Raw genomic sequence first — 19,044 nt, forward strand, 5'->3', positions numbered from 1 at the left:
TCTGCTGTCTTATATATTGTTTAATGTTATATGTTCACTTAGATTGATCTGGATGTTCTGGGTGAGATTGGGTACAGTGTATACTAATTAACTTGTATCTTTGTGTGTATGTATTTTGGTGTAAACATTGAATGGTTGTCTTGACAACCGTTTTTGGCGCAATTTCTGTTCACTGGGGGAGGGTATTAGAGGGTATAAATGTTTGCTTGTCACATTTTATTGTTGGTCTGGGAGCTGTCCCCGAAACGTCACGTAAATAAAAGCTACTATTGCTAATCCTTAAGCCCAGCGAATGCTGTCTTCTATTACCTTTATCCCTACCTGCATTCAGCACCCTGGCAACTGGACACCTGTTTGTGCAAATGTATTAGGCCACCATTAGATTTGTTGTTTTAGCAATGGTATAATGACCATATATGGTTACTGCTCAGTCTCTTTATTAGAATACAACCAGAAAATACAGGATATCTGTACGCAGTATTAAAAAACCAGAAAAACTAATCTGAAAAAACATCTTTTACAGGCTAATGTGGCAAGTATTTAGTGTGACCTCCCCTTACACTTGAGCAATAGCAGGAACCTGGCTCTCATAAACATAAATGGTATGCAACCCTAATTAATGTCATTGCTAAAACCTGTATTTGTCCAAATGAATGCTATGAAAAAGGTCTATTATACCAGGTTTGTGCAAGACATGCTATGGTATGAGTTTAATTAATTGGAAGCTTGCTAATAAGACCAACTTTTAATCACATAATTTCATTCAAAATGCCAAAGACCACATAATTTGACAGACATAAAATCATACTTTTGAATCAGCAAACAAACTGGATACTCAACATGTAGTATTCAAGCTGTAATAAAGAAATTTGAGTAGAGGTCAAGGACAAAAACAGGACAGGGAGGCCAAGAAAACTTTCAAAATCTGATGAAAAGTTTCTCAGAGTTTCTTGTTTCAGAGACAAAAAGAAGTCCAGCAAGGACCTGGCTCAGCAGCTGCCAGCTTCATCGGGATGCCAAGTTGACCCTTCTACAGTCCCAAGAAGCTTGATTAGTAATGGTCTTTTTTGAAAGGTAGCAGCCAAGAAACCATTTCTTTGGAAGGGGAACAGGGTGAAAAGAATAAGATATGCTAAAGCTCACAAAGATTGGAATGAAGATCAGTGGAAAAGAGTATGATGGAGTGAGAAATACAAGTTTTACATTTTTGGGTCCAATCGTCAACAACATGTGAGAGGAAGAGTTGGAGAGAGATGGAAGAATCAGTGCTTGTGGCTTTCAGTGAAACATGGTGGAGGTTCTATCCTGGTTTGCGGCTGCATTTCTGCCAGTGGTGTTGTGCGAATTGGTAGGATCATGAATGCTGAAAAGAATAGGCTTTAATTCATCATGCCATTCCTTCTGGTAAGGGCCTGATTGGAATGGTTATATTATTCAGCATGATAACGATCCCAAACTAATGCAGTGAAATAATATTTGTAAAGAAGACAGCTTAATAAACACTGACCGTCATGGACTGGCCTCCACAGAGTCCAGACCTGAATATTATAGAGGCAATATGGGATCACCTGGACAGGGAAAGAAATAAAAGACAACCTAAATCTATTGAACTCTGGGAAGTGCTGAAAGAAGCCTGGTATAATATACTAGAAGATTACTTCAGAAAACTTCAGGAAAGTCTCCCCAAAAGAGTTTAAGATATGCTTAGTGCCAAGGGAGGCCACACTAAACACTGACTTTTGCCTAAAGAAGACATTTTGCCTGAAAATTGTGGGGGCTTTATAGTTTATGTATTTCTGTATTTTCTGTTTGTATCTTAATATGGAGACTAAAAAATAAATATGGATGGTCATTAGAACTAAACAGCACATTTAATGGTGGCCTAAGCCTTTTGCACAGTTTTATGTGTGTGTGTATACTTGTGATTTATGTAATTGTCTTCTGATTATTGTACCCCATAACTGTATATATATGATTTATGTATATATCTTCTGAATTTTGTAGCCCATAACTGTATACATATGCTTTATGTATATGTCTTCTGAGTATCGCAGCCGATAACTGTACATATGATTATGATTTATGTATATGTCTTCTGATTACTGTACCCTATAGCTCATACATGTGATTTATGTATATGTCTTCTGATTATTGTACACCATACCTGTATACTTATAGTAACAGCTCTGCATAATATGTTGGCACTTTATAAATAAACAATAATAATTTTTTATATATATATATATATCAGTATAGATATATACAGATATATATAGTATTCATAGGAATATCTATTTAAAAAATACATAGAACATATTCCCCTATGGACTAAACTGTTTGTAAGTGTTTACCTGCACCATGTGTATGCTATCAATTGATACAATGGAGACGACACCAAAAATTGATGGTACTAAAACATTTACCTATTCGGACATTGATGCTGGCCGAATTACCACGCTTATTAGAGGGTCAAAACACTTTCTAAAGGAGGCCCCTAAGGATAAAAGCAGCCAGGATTATGAGAGGCTAAAGAGAAAGAACATGATTTGGGAGATGCATGCGATAAACCTTGCTGAGTACTTCAGGGTGAGGAGGATTCCCAGAGGGTTAGGCATGTCTACAAAACCTACCTTGTTAAAGGACAATCCTGACTACTGTGATAAATTGAACAAATGTTCCTATAACATCATGGTGTTGACAGTGGATACATTGCAACAAGAAATCGATAAACGGCAGGTAAAAGTGGATAAAGGCAAGGATGAACTACAGCAAATGTGTGGAAGTGGATGACAAAATCGTTACCTTGAAAAAAGAGCTACAGAAACAGAAAAGGTTAAAATTCCAGCGTGATGAAACGGATTACCTGCAGGGGCAAGTCTACAAATGGCGCAGTGAGTCTTCCTATTGGAGATAAAGAAGGTGTGGCAGACCACAGAGGTCCAATCGCAATCAGCCTAAACAGATATTCCAAAATGACAAAGACTGTATGAGCAGCTCTGACACATCAGAAGAGCAGAGCTTTTTAGAGTCAAGCGACGACTCGCTGATGTCTTCAGGAAGCGCCACCGGGACGGCCGCAAACACAGGCGCATGGAGAAAGACCAGCGTTATCCACCGAGGAGGAAAGGCAGCAAAACGAGGGCAAAGAAAGCTCAACAGTAATTATCATTTTGAACAGGCCCTTGGACGCAACTGAGTACGAGGTGTTGGAGAAGTGACGTTCGTTTTGCCCAGTATAAGACATTCGGTTAGATTACGAGTTTTGCGTTATAGAGTGTGCGAAACTAATGCAACAAAAGTTGTGTTATTTCCCCCTCCATAGCGCTGCCATTGCAAGTTTCCGAAAAGCCACCATGTGTCTGCGATATGGTGGCGATAAGCTCCGTACCGCACAAAAGCCAAGGGCTGCTTTGACGTGCTCATGCACGCTCTTCCCATATACATCAATGGATGAGAGAGTGTTAGAAAAAAAACTAACACCTGCGATCGCAGAATGGAGATCGCTGTAATGCAACCCCATTGATGTCTATGGGGAAAAAAGTTACGTTTAAACCTAAAACCCTAACATAAACCCCAAGTCTAAACACCCCTAATCTGCTGCCCCGGACATCGCCGACACCTAAATAAAGTTATTAACCCCTAATCTGCCACCCCTGACATCGCCGCCACTAATAAAAGTTATTAACCACTATTCCGCTGCTCCCCAACATCGCCACCACTATAATAAAGTTATTAACCCCTATCCCCCGCACCCCAATATCACTGACACTATAATAAAGCTATTAACCCCTATTTAACCTCTGGCCTCCCACATCACCGCCTCTAAAAAAACTATTAACCCCTAAACCACCAGCCCCCCACATCGCAAAAAAACTAAATTAAACTATTAAACCCTAAACCTAACAACCCCCTAACTTTAAATTAAAATTACAATATTCCTATCGTAAAATAAATAAAAACTTAGCTGTAAAATTTAAAAAACCTAACATAACTATTATACTAAAATTAAAATAATTAACAATTAAATAAACTAAATTGCACATTAAAAAAAAAACTAACACTGGGGCGGAGCCTGGCCGCACTGGAATATGGCTGCTTTAGTGTAGAGCTCTGAAGCCCTAAGTTGAAAAACCGCCTAAAATGTGCCTTTAACCTGTCTATTCCAGCACCTAACAAGTGATGGCAGCTAAAAGACTAATCCTACACAGCCTAATATAAAAAAATAACGCTCAGGGAGGTATTTCTGGCAATACCTAACTATCATCTCTTCTGAGAATTCTGGGGCCTACCTAAACGCTGCTTGCAGTCTAACAACCCACGCAACCACCGGACCTCCTAAAAAGCAGACCAGCCGACAGGAGCCAGCGGTGAAAATGGCAACACACTGCCTCAGCCCTAATCCTACACCATACCGCCCGGACCTGTGACCACGGAGGAATCCAAGTAAGTATCGGTGCTCCTCACTTACCCTACACGCGGTGCTGAAGGGGTCAGAGCTGGTCCAGACAAACCCCTGCATAACTACCACAGACACACCGGAGCAGAAAGGGTTCTAAAATAGGGGGGCATCTCTATGGCAAAAGCCTTACCCACAGCACACATGCGGCCTGTGATATTGTGAAGATCACGTAACTCGGCACACACGAGATCTGAGAGGCCTAATCCTAAAGGGCCTATAGCAAGAAACATTAGCAGAAACTCTGAAGCTAAGGTCATTAGCAGCCCATAAGCATACCTTTAAACTCAGAGCAAAGGGACTGAGGAAATACACCATCCTAACAGTAATATCTGGGCATTACATTGAAAAAACAGTGAGACTTGGTGATTTTACTGTTGAAACTTCATAAATCTATAACTGCTGAATACTGAAGATATAAAGGCATGGAGAGAGCGCCAATCCGCACATAAAAGACTTACACTAACACAGTTTGTGATGCCAAACAAGAAACCCCCTAAGCTAATCAAAGATTGCAAACTGTCAACAATGAATAACTACCTGAAACCAGCTGACCCCCCCACAACCTCCTCCAGAGATACTCACTTAAGAGACCAACAGAATACAGAAATGCAGAACATACCCACAAACTCAGATCTGTCTGATTATGTTACAAAAAAAGACCTCAAACACCTATCCTCAAAAGAAGATATAAAAATTGCTATGCAAGAGGTAAAGGACCTATTTGCAGAACTTAAGCAAGATATTAAAGGGGTGGAAAACAGGGTGCAGAAACTGGAAGAATCCACTCGAAAACATAACAAAGAACTCCAAACCCAAGGAGAAAACTCCCAACTACAAGCAGCTATGATACAGAATCTCATGGACCGCATGGAAGACCTAGAAACTAGGAGTCGGCGCAATAACATTAGGATCCGTGGGAACCCTGAATCGGTCTCCCCAACTGCCATCATGGGCTATTTGCAGAGCCTTTTCCGTACCGCAAAGAAAGCCCCATCAGCCCCTGAAATCCCAATCGAAAGGGCCCATCGAGCACTCCGTCCCAGGCCCCCCAACAAAACCCCCCCCCCCAAGAGATGTGATTGTGAAGTTACTTTCGTTCAGGGATAAAGAAGAGATCATGAAAGGATCTAGGGCTAACACACCACTCACACATGCTAGGATAGACATACAGATCTACTCGGACCTCTGCCCTACCACCCTGCAAAAATGCAGGGACCTAAAATTCATCACAATAGTGTTCAGAGAGAAAAAAATCCCATATCGCTGGGGATTCCCCACCTGCACCATTGCCACTAAAGACAATACTACTTCCATCTTCCGCACCATACCGGACTTAGCAACCCTCAACCACAATCTTGGCCTGAACATCCAACTCCCTCCATCAATCGCAAACCTACAAGAGAACACCTCTACAGAGCATCTAGCTGCAGAAGAGAACCCATAGTGAACTTTTCTCCAACATAGAACTGCTTACAATGAGACTTGGCTCCTTAAACTAAGCAGTCAATCTCACCAAATAATGCTTGGAACTGTTGTGTCTATGATCTGCCTTTTCATCAGATGGGTAATATGGAATGCAGAATGTTTACCTTTTGTTTATTGTTCGTTTATCAAAATGTTCCACTGTTATTAACGTACATCTGTTATTAAATATTGTTTGCACTTGCATAGAGAATTTATTAGATTCACACCACCCTAACACCCCAGAAGATAAAATAGACACCACAATTGAATAGGTGTTGTCGTTAAACACGCACAACCATACATGCACACAACAACACCCTACTCACAAACCCTACATTACATATCTGCCTCCCTGAGCAAAACACACAACACACACACAAAAAAAAACACATGTTCACAAGCAAAAGTTGCCATCGCTTATACATCAATCACCTGCACACATAGCCAACACACATCAGAAACAAACACGCTAGTCATAGGTTTTAGACTAGGGATATTACCCCTAGTGTTATTTTTCTTTTCTTGTTGAATTATTGCATTTGTTACTGGTAAATACTTACCACTATTGATATTGCGCATTCTTGTTTTGCTATTAATTTCCTAACCTTGCTGTTGTAAATTTAAAGGTTATAACTTTACCATCTATTACCCCTCCTCCACCCCCTAACCCACCCCATCACTTCCAACCCCCGAGGCTATCCCTTCCCCCCCCCCCCTTCTCAGCACAAAAAGAGAAGGAAATAAAAATGCAGCCACCCACAAATAGGAACATTTCGAGAGGGATAGAGCTAATTACAATAAATGTGAAAGGGTTAAACAACCCAGGAAAACGGTCCATAGTCCTAAGAGATCTCCAAAAACTAGGAGGAGACATCATCCTTCTTCAAGAAACGCACTTTAAGAGGGGTCATGATCCCAAGTGGTTTCAGAAACACTACACACAAGGGTTTTTTGTGTCAAACACATGCAAGAAAAATGGTGTCGGTATACTGTTCCACACCAAGACTTTGTTTCAACACACCCAGACAATAAAAGACCCAGAAGGCCGTTACATTATGGTCACGGGTCTATTATACAACAACCCTGTGACTATAGTTAAACTTTACTCTCCAAACACACTTCAAGCTCCCTTTAATAAAATTAAGACAAAAGATCTTGGAGATGCAGAAAGGCATTCTCATAATGGGGGGGGACTTTAATGTAGCCCTAAACCCGCTCATAGATACCTCGGACGGCTCCTCCAGCACTACTCTTAAAACACTCAAAACGATTGGATCCCTTTTGAGGGACCTAAAGGTCCATGATACTTGGCGCATAACCCATCCTAACTCAAAAGACTATAGTTTTTTCTCCCATCCCCACAACAAATATTCAAGAATCGACTATGTCTTTACTGATACCATAGGCCTAACACTCGTATCAGACAGCACCATTCATCCAATCACATGGTCAGACCATGCCCCTGTATCATGCACACTACAATGGCCAGATATGCCAGCCTCTTCCTTGGTGTGGAGGCTGGATGACACATTAATAAATAATACAGCTACCCAAAATGAAATTAATAAACTACTATAAGAATACTTCCAACTAAACTCAATCGACAACCTGCCTTTTACTACCATATGGGAGGCACATAAATGCGTTCTTAGAGGGGAACTCATTAAATTAAGGACTGAACAAAGGAGGTAGAGAAGAGCAAAGCTTAACACACTGCTTTCCCAGCTTACACGGGTAGAATCCTCACATAAACAAGACCCCCATAAATGCTTCCCTTTTAGTTGATTTAGACCAAGCAAAAAAGAACCTCTTAACCCCTTAATGACCGAGGACGTGCAGGGTACGTCCTCAAAAAAAAGGCAGTTAACGCCTGAGGACGTACCCTGCACGTCCTCTGTGTGGAAAGCAGCTTGAAGCGATCCTGCTTGCTTCCAGCTGCTTTCCGGTTATTGCAGTGATGCCTCAATATGGAGGCATCCTGCAATAACCATGTATGGCCATCCAATGCAGAGAGAGCCACTCTGTGGCCCTCTCTGCACCGGAGATCGGTGGCTTCCTTCGTTGGTGGGTGGGAGCAGGACCGGGAGGCGGGTGGCAGCTATCGATGGCCCTGGAGATGTGCAGGGGGGGCGGGATCGTGGGCGGGGATGACCGGGGGCGTGCACGGGCGCGCTTGTGCACGATAGGGAGGGGGCGGGCGTGTGCACGGGGAGGGAGGGGGTGGGAACGCTGCACTACAGAAAATATGCACTATAGGATTTGGTATAAAATGTAATAAAAATAAAAATAAAAAAGCTAAATCAGGGGGTGTTGGGTTGGTATGTGGGAGGGAAGCTACACTACAAAAAAAAAACTGCGAAAAAAAAAAACAAAAAACATTTTTTTCTGCAAACTGGGTACTGGCAGATAACTGCCAGTACCCAAGATGGCCCCCAAAAAGTCAGAGGGGGACGGTTAGAGAGGTGTTTGGGGGGGATCAGGGAGTTTGGGGGCTAAGGGGGATCCTACACAGCAGCATATGTAAATATGCTATAATTTAAAAAAAAACAAAGATTCCCTTAATTTTTGTACTGGCAGACTTTCTGCCAGTACTTAAGATGGCAGGGACAATTGTGGGGTGGGGGAGGGAAGGGAGCTGTTTGGGAGGGATCAGGGGGTGTGATGTGTCAGATGGGAGGCTGATCTCTACACTAAAGCTAAAATTAACCCTGCAAGCTCCCTACAAGCTACCTAATTAACCCCTTCACTGCTAGACATAATACATGTGTGTTGCACAGCGGCATTTAGCGACCTTCTAATTACCAAACAGCAACGCCAAAGCCATATATATCTGCTATTTCTGAACAAAGGGGATCCCAGAGAAGCATTTACAGCCATTTGTGCCATAATTGCACAAGCTGCTTGTAAATGATTTCAGTGAGAAACCTAAAATTGGGAAAAATTTAATGTTTTTTTTAATTTGATCGCATCTGGCGGTGAAATGGTTGCATGAAATATACAAAATGGGCCTAGATCAATACTTTGGGTTGCCTACTACACTACACTAAAGCTAAAATTAACCCTAGAAGCTCCCTACATGCTCCCTAATTAACCCCTTCACTGCGGGGCATAATACACGTGTGGTGCGCAGTGGCATTTAGCGCCCTTCTAATTACCAAAAAGCAACAACAAAAGCCATACATGTCTGCTATTTCTGAACAAAGGGGATCCCAGAGAAGAATTTACAACCATTTATGCCATAATTGCACAAGTTATTTGTAAATAATTTCAGTGAGAAACCTAAAGTTTGTGAACAAAATTGTGAAAAAGTTAACGATTTTTTTTATTTGATTGCATTTGGCGGTGAAATGGTGGCATGAAATATACCAAAATGGGCCTAGATCAATACTTTGGGGTGTCTTCTAAAAAAAAATATATACATGTCATGGATATTCAGGGATTCTTGAAAGATATCAGTGTTCCAATTTAACTAGCGCTAATTTTGAAAAAATTGGGTTTGGAAATAGCAAAGTGCTACTTGTATTTATGGCCCTATAACTTGCAAAAAAAGCAAAGAACATGTAAACATTGGGTATTTCTTAACTCAGGACAAAATTTAGAAACTATTTAGCATGGGTGTTTTTTGGTGGTTGTAGATGTGTAACAGATTTTGGGGGTCAAAGTTAGAAAAAGTGTGTTTTTTTCCATTTTTTTCCTCATATTATATAAAAAAAATTATAGTTAATTATAAGATATGATGAAAATAATGGTATCTTTAGAAATTCCACTTAATGGCGAGAAAAACGGTATATAATATGTGTGGGTACAGTAAATGAGTAAGAGGAGAATTACAGCTAAACACAAACACTGCAGAAATGTAAAAATAGCCTTGGTCCCAAACGGACAGAAAATGGAAAAGTGCTGCGGTCATTAAGGGGTTAAACCACCTACAAGAGAAACAACAAAGAAAAGCCCTCCTTATGAAACAAGTATTTTATGACCAAAACAACAAAGTAGGGAAGTCATTAGCCCGTGCCATTACCCGCCGTAAACTTAACTCCTTTATCCACGAGATAGCAGGCACACAAGGCAGAACACAACACAACGCCAAAAACATAGCTAAGACTTTTAGGGAATACTATAACACCCTATACAACCTACACCCTAATACCCTAGACACCAATGGGCCCCCAGCCTGCACGCCAGGTATCTTCGATGCCCAACAATATCTAGCCAGAGTAGAAACTCCATCACTTTCAGAGGAGGAAAAATCCTCCTTGGAAGAACCCTTTACCCTCACAGAAATTTTAAACACTATCAAAGACTTACCTACAGGGAAAAGCCCTGGCCCAGATGGGCTAGGATCTAAATATTACAAAACCTTTGCCCATACCCTCGCCCCACATCTTCTAGCTATCCTTAACTCCACAGCCGAGGTGGCCTCTCTCCCTGGTACAATGCTGGAAGCACATATAGTCGTGCTCCCGAAACCTGGCAAGCCACCTACTAAACCTGAAAACTTTCGCCCAATTTCCCTGCTTAATTCAGATATAAAAATTCTAGCTAAACTACTTGCGAATAGGCTTAACAAATTTCTACCCCAACTTATTTCTACCGACCAAGTCGGATTTGTCCCAAACAGAGAAGCGAGAGACAATACACTAAAAGTGCTACAACTCCTCTCTTACACTCAGAACACCCATACCCCCCTGTCCCTTCTCTCAACAGATGCCGAGAAGGCATTCAACCATGTCAACTGGTCCTTTATGCTCTCCACCCTAACCAAAATGAACATTGGCCCAAAATTCCAAAATATGATCATATCTCTATACTCATCACCAAATGCCAGAGTACATGTCAATGGAGTATTATCAGAGCCATTTAAAATATCTAATGGTACCAGGCAGGGATGCCCACTATCGCCGATCCTATTTGCTATCACCATAGAACCTCTAGCTTGTAAAATACGAAACAACCCCCAAATTAAAGGCCTCCAAATTCAATCCACAACCTACAAACTATCCATGTACGCGGATGACATCCTGCTCACCCTAACTGACACAATACACTCATTCCACGAAGTACTAAAAGAATTCGACCAATATGGCCTGGTATCCAACTTTCATTTAAACCTCAATAAATCCGAACTTCTCAACATCAGTGAACCAAACGAGATTCTCAATACCATTAAAAGCAGTAGCCCCATAAAAGTAGTGGGGAAAGAGATTCGCTACTTAGGCATCACCATCACCTCTTCCCTGACAGGCCTAGTCGATGCCAACTATAAAAAATTAAAAGAGGAAATCATAGCAGACTTGTCCAGCTGGACAACAAACAACATACCCCTAAACAGAATAGCCATATACAATGCCATGAACCAAAACAATCTCAAAACCCAAACAGAACATGAGGAATGGGACCCTGCCACTTTCTCATCCTGGTTCCACTGTGCTCAACTGTATCATTACATTACCACACACAGACACAGACCTTCGCTTCTCAGGCCTCTCACACCATTCGAAACCCTATGCACACAAAACAGCCCACCAAAACATCTTATTTCAATCCTATACAATATGCTGCAGAACGCTGACCCTAAAAACCTCCCCTCGTATGTGCGGAGCTGGCTAGGGTTCGAACTAGAACCTGAAGACTGGGCCAAAATATTTGAAGTCACCAAAAAATGCTCGGTATCTGCCAAATCCCAAGAAACCCAATTTAAATTCCTGAGCAGGTGGTACCTCACCCCCCAAAAAATTAAAAAAAATATACCCCAAGTCAACAGATAAGTGCTGGAGGGGCTGCGGCCAAACAGGTACCATGCTACACATTTGGTGGGACCGTCCCAAACTGGGAGACTTCTGGAAGGAGATCTTTGACGAGATCAGCCAAAAACTTGGCACAGCAATCCACTCGAACCCGGTGACCTTGCTGTATCACGACCTCCCAAAACTTTCTAACACACATGACAAAGCTCTTCTTACGATCATGCTGAATGGCACTAAAACCTTAATCCCCCAAAAATGGAAAACTGAATCAATCCCCACTCTCATAGAGTGGAGATCACTAGTCTCATCACAGCTACAACTTGAAAGTTATCATTACCTTAAAATAGGCCAACCTGACATACACAAACTCATGTTGATGACATGGGAGGGAAACTCCATTAGCTGAATAAGGTGATAAAGGACCGAAAGGCAGGTCCATATTATACTCCAGATCTTCTCCTTGCCCTCCTAACGGCACATACTTGACTCCTCAGCCTCATCCTCCTCCCCCTCTCCTCGCCCCCCATACCCCTCCCCTCCCCCTCCCATTTTTAACATCATTTATCTCTCTATTACTCTATGAAAGAATGTGTATTATCAGAATGTTCAACATTTACTGTTCAGACTCAAAATTAATAAAATAATAAAACAAGGTAAATCCACCAACAACAGCAGCTGTCCTTTAGACTTTCCTACAACCAACAGTGAGAGACTTTGGAAAGCTGCTATGGCACCTGTATCTATGGACTAATTAAACCTGACCATCCAAACTCTTAATGTATACACATACCATTGCTGTTTGCAACTTTTGTTTGTTGGTTTGAATTTAAATAAAGATTTGCCTTTTAAAAAAACAAAAAAAAACCTAACACTACTAAAAAAAAATAAGTCTAAAATTACAAAATATAAAAATACTAAATTACAAAAAATAACAAACACTAAATTACAAAAAATAACACATTAAATTATCCAAAATAAAAACAATTACACCTAATCTAAAAGCCCTATAAAAATAAAAAAGCCCCACCAAAAAAAAAAAACCCTAGCCTACAATAAACTACCAATTAAAAAACCTTAAAAGGGCCTTTTGTAGGGCATTGCCCTAAAGAAATCAGCTCTTTTACCTGTAAAAAAAATACAAGGACCCCCAACAGTAAAACCCACCACCCAACCAACCCCCCAAAAACAAAAACCTAACTCTAACAAAAACCTAAGCTACCCATTGCCCTGAAAAGGGCATTTGTATGGGCATTGCACTTAAAAGGGCATTCAGCTCTTTTACATTGCCCTTAAAAGGGCATTCAGCTCTTTTAAAAAAAAAAAAAAAACCCTAATCTAAAAAAAAAAACACCCAAAAAAACTAAAAAAAAAACTAACACTAACCCCCAACGATCCACTTACAGTTTCTGAACTCCGGACATCCAGGCAGGGAGAAGTCTTCATCCATCCAGACAGCATCTTCTATCTTCATCCAGGCTGTATCTTCTATCTTCATCCCGCCGACGTCTTCTATCTTCATCCCGGTGGCGCGGAGCGGGTCCATCCTTGAAGACATCCAGCACGGAGCATCCTCGTCATATGGTCACCGCCGTACACTGAATCTTCAATGCATGGGAGCCTTTTCTTAAATGGCGTCTCGGATGTCTTTGCTGGAATGAAAATGGAAGACGCCGCCAGGATGAAAATAGAAGATGCCACCTGGATGAAGATAGAAGATGCCGCCTGGATGGATGAAGACCTCGCCGCCTGGATAAAGGCTTCTCGCCGCCTGGATGTTCGGACTTCAGAAACTGTAACTGGATCGTCGGGGCTTAGTGCTAGGTTTTTTTAAACTTTTTTTAGGTGTTTTTTTTTTTAGATTAGAGTTTGGGCTTTTTTTAAAGGAGCTGAATGCCCTTTTAAGGGCAATGTAAAAGAGCTGAATGCCCTATCCTCTAGGTTCGTAGGATAGTTAGGGATATAAAGCACGTATTATCATACTAGCCTAATACCCCCTTTAACCCCTAACCTTAGTATGTAGGGTTAATAATCCACCTAGGTTTAGAACCATTTCTATCTGTAGTAGATTATCTTGAGAGCTCTTCATTTAGAACACAAATCTCCTTTATTATATATATATTATGGGAATGAGAGAATTTTTTAATTTTTAATTATTTAATTATATATTATGATATATTAATGGTCATTCATACTAATGATTCATCCCTATTACCCCCTTGTTTTTAATAGACCTCTTTTTAATATACCTTTTTAATAAACTTTTTTAATAAACTTTTTGAAAAATCTTTTTTAATAATCCTGTTTAACAATCTGTTGTGTAACATATATTATATATATTTATGTAATTTATGACACATTGTAAATCCTGGAGAATATTGAGCCTAAAATCCATAAGTCACTATACTAGTCATAATACTTAGCAATAAATTTGTTTAGAATCTGCCTTTTAGCTATGAATTAAACTAGAATTTATATTACATAATGTGCTAGACACGTAAGCTATTCATAAAATAGCGAGAATATGGACCAATACTAGCCCTAGGATTTCGAGTGGTATTTATCTGTACCTTTAGTTATATTATTATCCTTAAAAGCCCCCACATTTATTCCCATTATTTTACAAAGTCCCCATAACTATTATTATTATCCTATTTGTTGGCGAATTCAAGTATTTACCAGTTTAGATAAGTGCCAACCATATTCCTAACATGGTACAACACACGAACAAAGGCACCACTCGGGCTATTTCCCTATTATTATATAATTCTAAACTTAATGTTTATTGGTCAATCAAGCTTATATTTTATAGGCAATGGTGCTAGATGCATAGAAAATAATATTCCAGAAAACTAAGAAGACATTCACAGAGATGTGAATCTCTTCTGTAAGTATGCACTTATAAGCACTCTAAGCCTAGACTGTAAGACGGTTTTTCCAGACTGGGTTGTAATAAAATATAACTTTTATTGGGAATTACACTTAAAATAAGGGTGACACACAAATTAAAATCGACACTAGCACTATCATGTGATCAGACACTGTATATTCATCTAGTGGAGGACTGTACTATCTGTGGCCTATAATGAATAAATATGTGCCTCCTAAGTAGTGCTGTATTAACTTAGCTATACTTAGTATAATGGGTCCCAAATGCTGTGTATGTATAGTCTATCAATGTCATACACAATCTATACCGTATATCGGGATACCCTTATAGTCTTAATATATGTGATATAAGCCAGGAATAGTTCCACTCTCTCCCTGTATATTATAGCTGAATAGTTGCTTCTATTCAGAACGATATATGTATGTTGATCTGGAGTTGCCTTTGTGTGGCTGTATAATGTCACGATCTCTTATGTGCTTGAACGTGAAAATTATAGAGGATTTAGTTTAAAAGCAACTCTGATATTATGTACTGTCTTTCACCGTTATCAGAATTAAGCTTTTTATACAGTATATTCTCTGTGTCCCTCCACTTCAAGAGGGCTGCCAAGAGGCTTGCGTGTACTGCAAATACTATTTAGTTAGTGGTACATGTGACTCTGGGTTGCAATGTTTTTGTTAGGAGACAAAACTTACTCTATGTTTCCAATTACGTAACAATTTCAGTTATGCTTAGTGTACATTTTAAACATACAGCCTAAATGCCAGTATCATAGTTTAAAGACAACATTAACTCTGTGTTGCCTGTGTTAGTATAAATTGTATTTGGCTATATATGCGTTGCGGGCATATAACCCACACTTAAGTAGTGGCTTAATTGGAAGGAAGCATAGTCTCTGTATTGCCACTATGTATCAAAATTATATTTGGCTCCGTTTCCTCTGCAACCAAAGCCTGTATTTGAGTAAATACTAGCTTGCTCCTATCTTTGTCGATATATATCTGTTGTCATTCTATTTTGTAAGAGCTTGGTATAGCAAATATTCTCTATCTCTGGCACTATCTAAGAGTGGATACATTTAGTGAATAACTATGTTATTTATTACTTTAACACTGGCTAAGTCTGGCACAACCCAGACTGTTCAACAGATTAACTAAGTATAGCTATAATTGTCTTTGTGGCTAGATAAGCATGTAGTGCTAGGCTGTTAAAACCAGTGCGCCCAAACGCTCACGCTGACTCCTGACTAGTTTCTCCCCTCCGGGCTTTGTCAAAGGCGGCGCGCCGCCGTTTGTTTGGGGATATATGCCGGTTAGACCGGAAGTCCCGCCTTCCTCCATTTTTAATGTATTTTATGATTGGACAAAATCTGTAGATTGACAGCTTAGGTTTCCAATCAATTGATACTATTGATAGTATCTATCTACTGCTGGGGTTTCGTGAGCTGTCACTACAAGACATGTCAGATTCTCTCAAAGCTCTCTAGGATTCCTTGGGTAGTTCATCTGAGTTTATTTTTCTTACTATTTTATATGTTAATACCAGTCAAGATGTTTCAAGGGGTATTTCTTCTTGTGACTGCACGATTTATTATATTATATATCATTTGTTAATCAGACTTGATATTCTTCATATACTTGACAGCCTTTAATATGTTGTATTAAATGGTCAATAATAAGACATTACGATACACCATTGTGATGTATTAAGTGGGTGCTCTTTGGAGAAAACGTATTTGAAAATACAAGTGATATTTTAATCTAAATGTGAATGTTTTTGGGTCCCTATAGGTGTGTTAGTAACTATAAAAAATATATTTTTTTTCAAATTATTCCTCTGTGTGGCATTTACTTTCATGCTTAGTGTGAATATTATGGTGACGATCGTGTTCTTACTTCAATCTAATGTTTCTTGCTAATACTGCTGTGGCTAGTTTATATTTATAGCTAACATTCTGTCTGTGCTGTTAGAACGTGTATTTAAGGTAGTTCTATAATATGAATGGGGGTGTTTTTAGGAAATCATAAAAATTAATTGGAGACTGTGTGGTTATACATAAATTATGTGTTATTGTGATTTTTGTGCGAAAAATGGGGAAAACGGTGAACGTTGATTCTTAAATAAAATAAATATTTTGATGTCTTCTTATTACTGTCATTCATTGTTTTTATATTTTTATTTTTATATTAAATTTTGTTATTTATTAAATATGTTGTGTGTCCAGTTTTTATATTATGATATATTTATAATAATTCATCTGTATTGTAGATTATGTCTCTACTTAATATACAGAGTTTCTATATCACTCTATGTTGTTATACATATATTGTTTACAGAAAAATATAATAATTGTTCTGTTCATTTAGCCCGTGTGGTTGAACTGTGTTCAATAGATAAATCCACCGGCTTTCAGCTTTCAGTAAAGCTGTTTCCAAGTTGCCTCCTCTCATTCCTAGACTCACTTTTTCTATACCCCAACATTGTAGGTCATTTGGATTGGAATTGTGGAATTTTAAGAAATGTGCAGCTACACTAGTTATGGCTTTCATTTCTTCCTTATCTTTCGCTGCGTTTTTAATATTTCTTAAATGTTCCATTAGTCTCAGGTGTAGTTTCCTCGAGGTCATTCCTACATAGTACAAATTGCATGTACAGTATAGTACATAGATTATACTCTCTGTATTGCAACTTATGTATCATTTGATGTTATGTTTTTTACCAAACCTATCTGTGATAGTATCCGTGTTACGCATGTATTTGCATGTGTTGCAGTTGCCACATTTACGTGTTCCTGGTTTGAATGCTGTTAAGGTTTTCTTTTTTTGAAAATGACTACTTGTTACACAGTCTTTTAAGTTTTTCGTCCTTCTGTATCCAACTGAGGGCCTATCTCCTAGGATGGTCTTTAATGTCGGATCCATCATTAAGATATTCCAATGTTTCTGTATAATATTCAGAATTATTGGTGTTTGGCTGTTGTATGTCATGATCAGCCTAGGTATATTCGAGCTGTTTTTGTATTTCTTGAAATGGAGGTTATGTCTTGGAGTATGCAGAGCTCTATATTTGGCTTTTTTGGTACTTCTTTTACTGTACCCTCTTGTCCATAGTCTCTCCTCCAATTCTTTTGCCCTGTTGTTGAATACCTGCTCATCTGAGCAATTTCTGCGTAGCCTTAAGAATTCTCCTGTAGGTAGACTTTTCATCGTTCTTGGAGCATGTGCACTTGTACTATGTAGCAAGCTGTTTGCAGCTGTAGGCTTCCTGTACAGGTCAGTGGTCACATTCCCATCATTATTCTTGTTTATTGTTATATCCAAAAAGTTTATTTTGGTAAGACTTTCTTCATGCGTTAATTTGATGTTCAGATCATTTTGATTTAGGTGTTTTAAGAAATTTAATAAATCACTGTGTGTGCCTTCCCAAATAAAGAGGATGTCATCTATGAAACGTATCCACAAAGGGATACAATCGGTATACCTTTGGTTGCTTTCTGTGAATACAAATTCTTTCTCCCACCAGCCGAGAAAAGGTTGGCATAGGTGGGGGCACAGGTGGTGCCCATGGCTGTGCCTCTGGTTTGCAAATAGAATTGACCATCAAATGTGAAGAAATTGTAGGTCAGAACAAAATCTAACAATTTTAAAATGAAGTTGTCATGTTCCCTATTTTCTTCTGAATACCTTTCTAAAAAGTATCTTGTGGCTTGTATACCCTGTTGATGGTTAATCGAAGTATATAGGGATTCTACATCAGTAGTGACTAGCCAAGTGGAGTCATTTAGTGTTAGATTTTCTAGTCTTTGCAGAACTTGCATTGTGTCTTGCACATATGATAGCAGTTGTTCTACATATTGCCGTAGTCTTAAATCAATGTATGTGCTGGCTTTCTCTGTTAAGCTCTCAATGCCTGACACTATGGGCCTACCTGATGGTTTTTTTTGCATTTTTATGTATCTTCGGTATCATATAAAAAGTCGCAATCTTTGGTTTATCCACTTTTAGATATTTATGTTCCTTAGTTGTGATGATTCCTTCTTTAAAGGCCTTGTTAACCATGTTAGAATAGATTTTTAAATAACCTTCCATGGGATTATGTAGCAATCTTGTGTAACAGGACTTGTCCTTTAGTAGTTTATTCGCTTCTTTCAGGTAAAGGTCTAGAGGCCAGATGACTATATTGCCACCTTTATCGGATCCACGAATGACTACTTCATCCCATTGAGTCATCTCGTGTATTGCCTGTTGTTTTTCAATTGTCAAGTTGTATTTTTTGGGGGCTAATTTGAGTGATGTAATATCACGACATACACAGTCTCTGAACATCTCTATTTGAGGGTTATTGTAGTTTTTTTGGTACAAATGTGGATTTGTTTCTTATGTTATCTCTCCATCTATCTGGGGTTTTGGGTTCTGATTCCCCTAGTAAATCCTCCAAATCATTCAAAGTAAGTCTTTCTTCTTCTGTCCATCCTGACATATTTTCTT

Source organism: Bombina bombina, chromosome 4, assembly GCF_027579735.1.
Source record: "Bombina bombina isolate aBomBom1 chromosome 4, aBomBom1.pri, whole genome shotgun sequence".
Taxonomy (NCBI): Eukaryota; Metazoa; Chordata; class Amphibia; order Anura; family Bombinatoridae; genus Bombina; species Bombina bombina.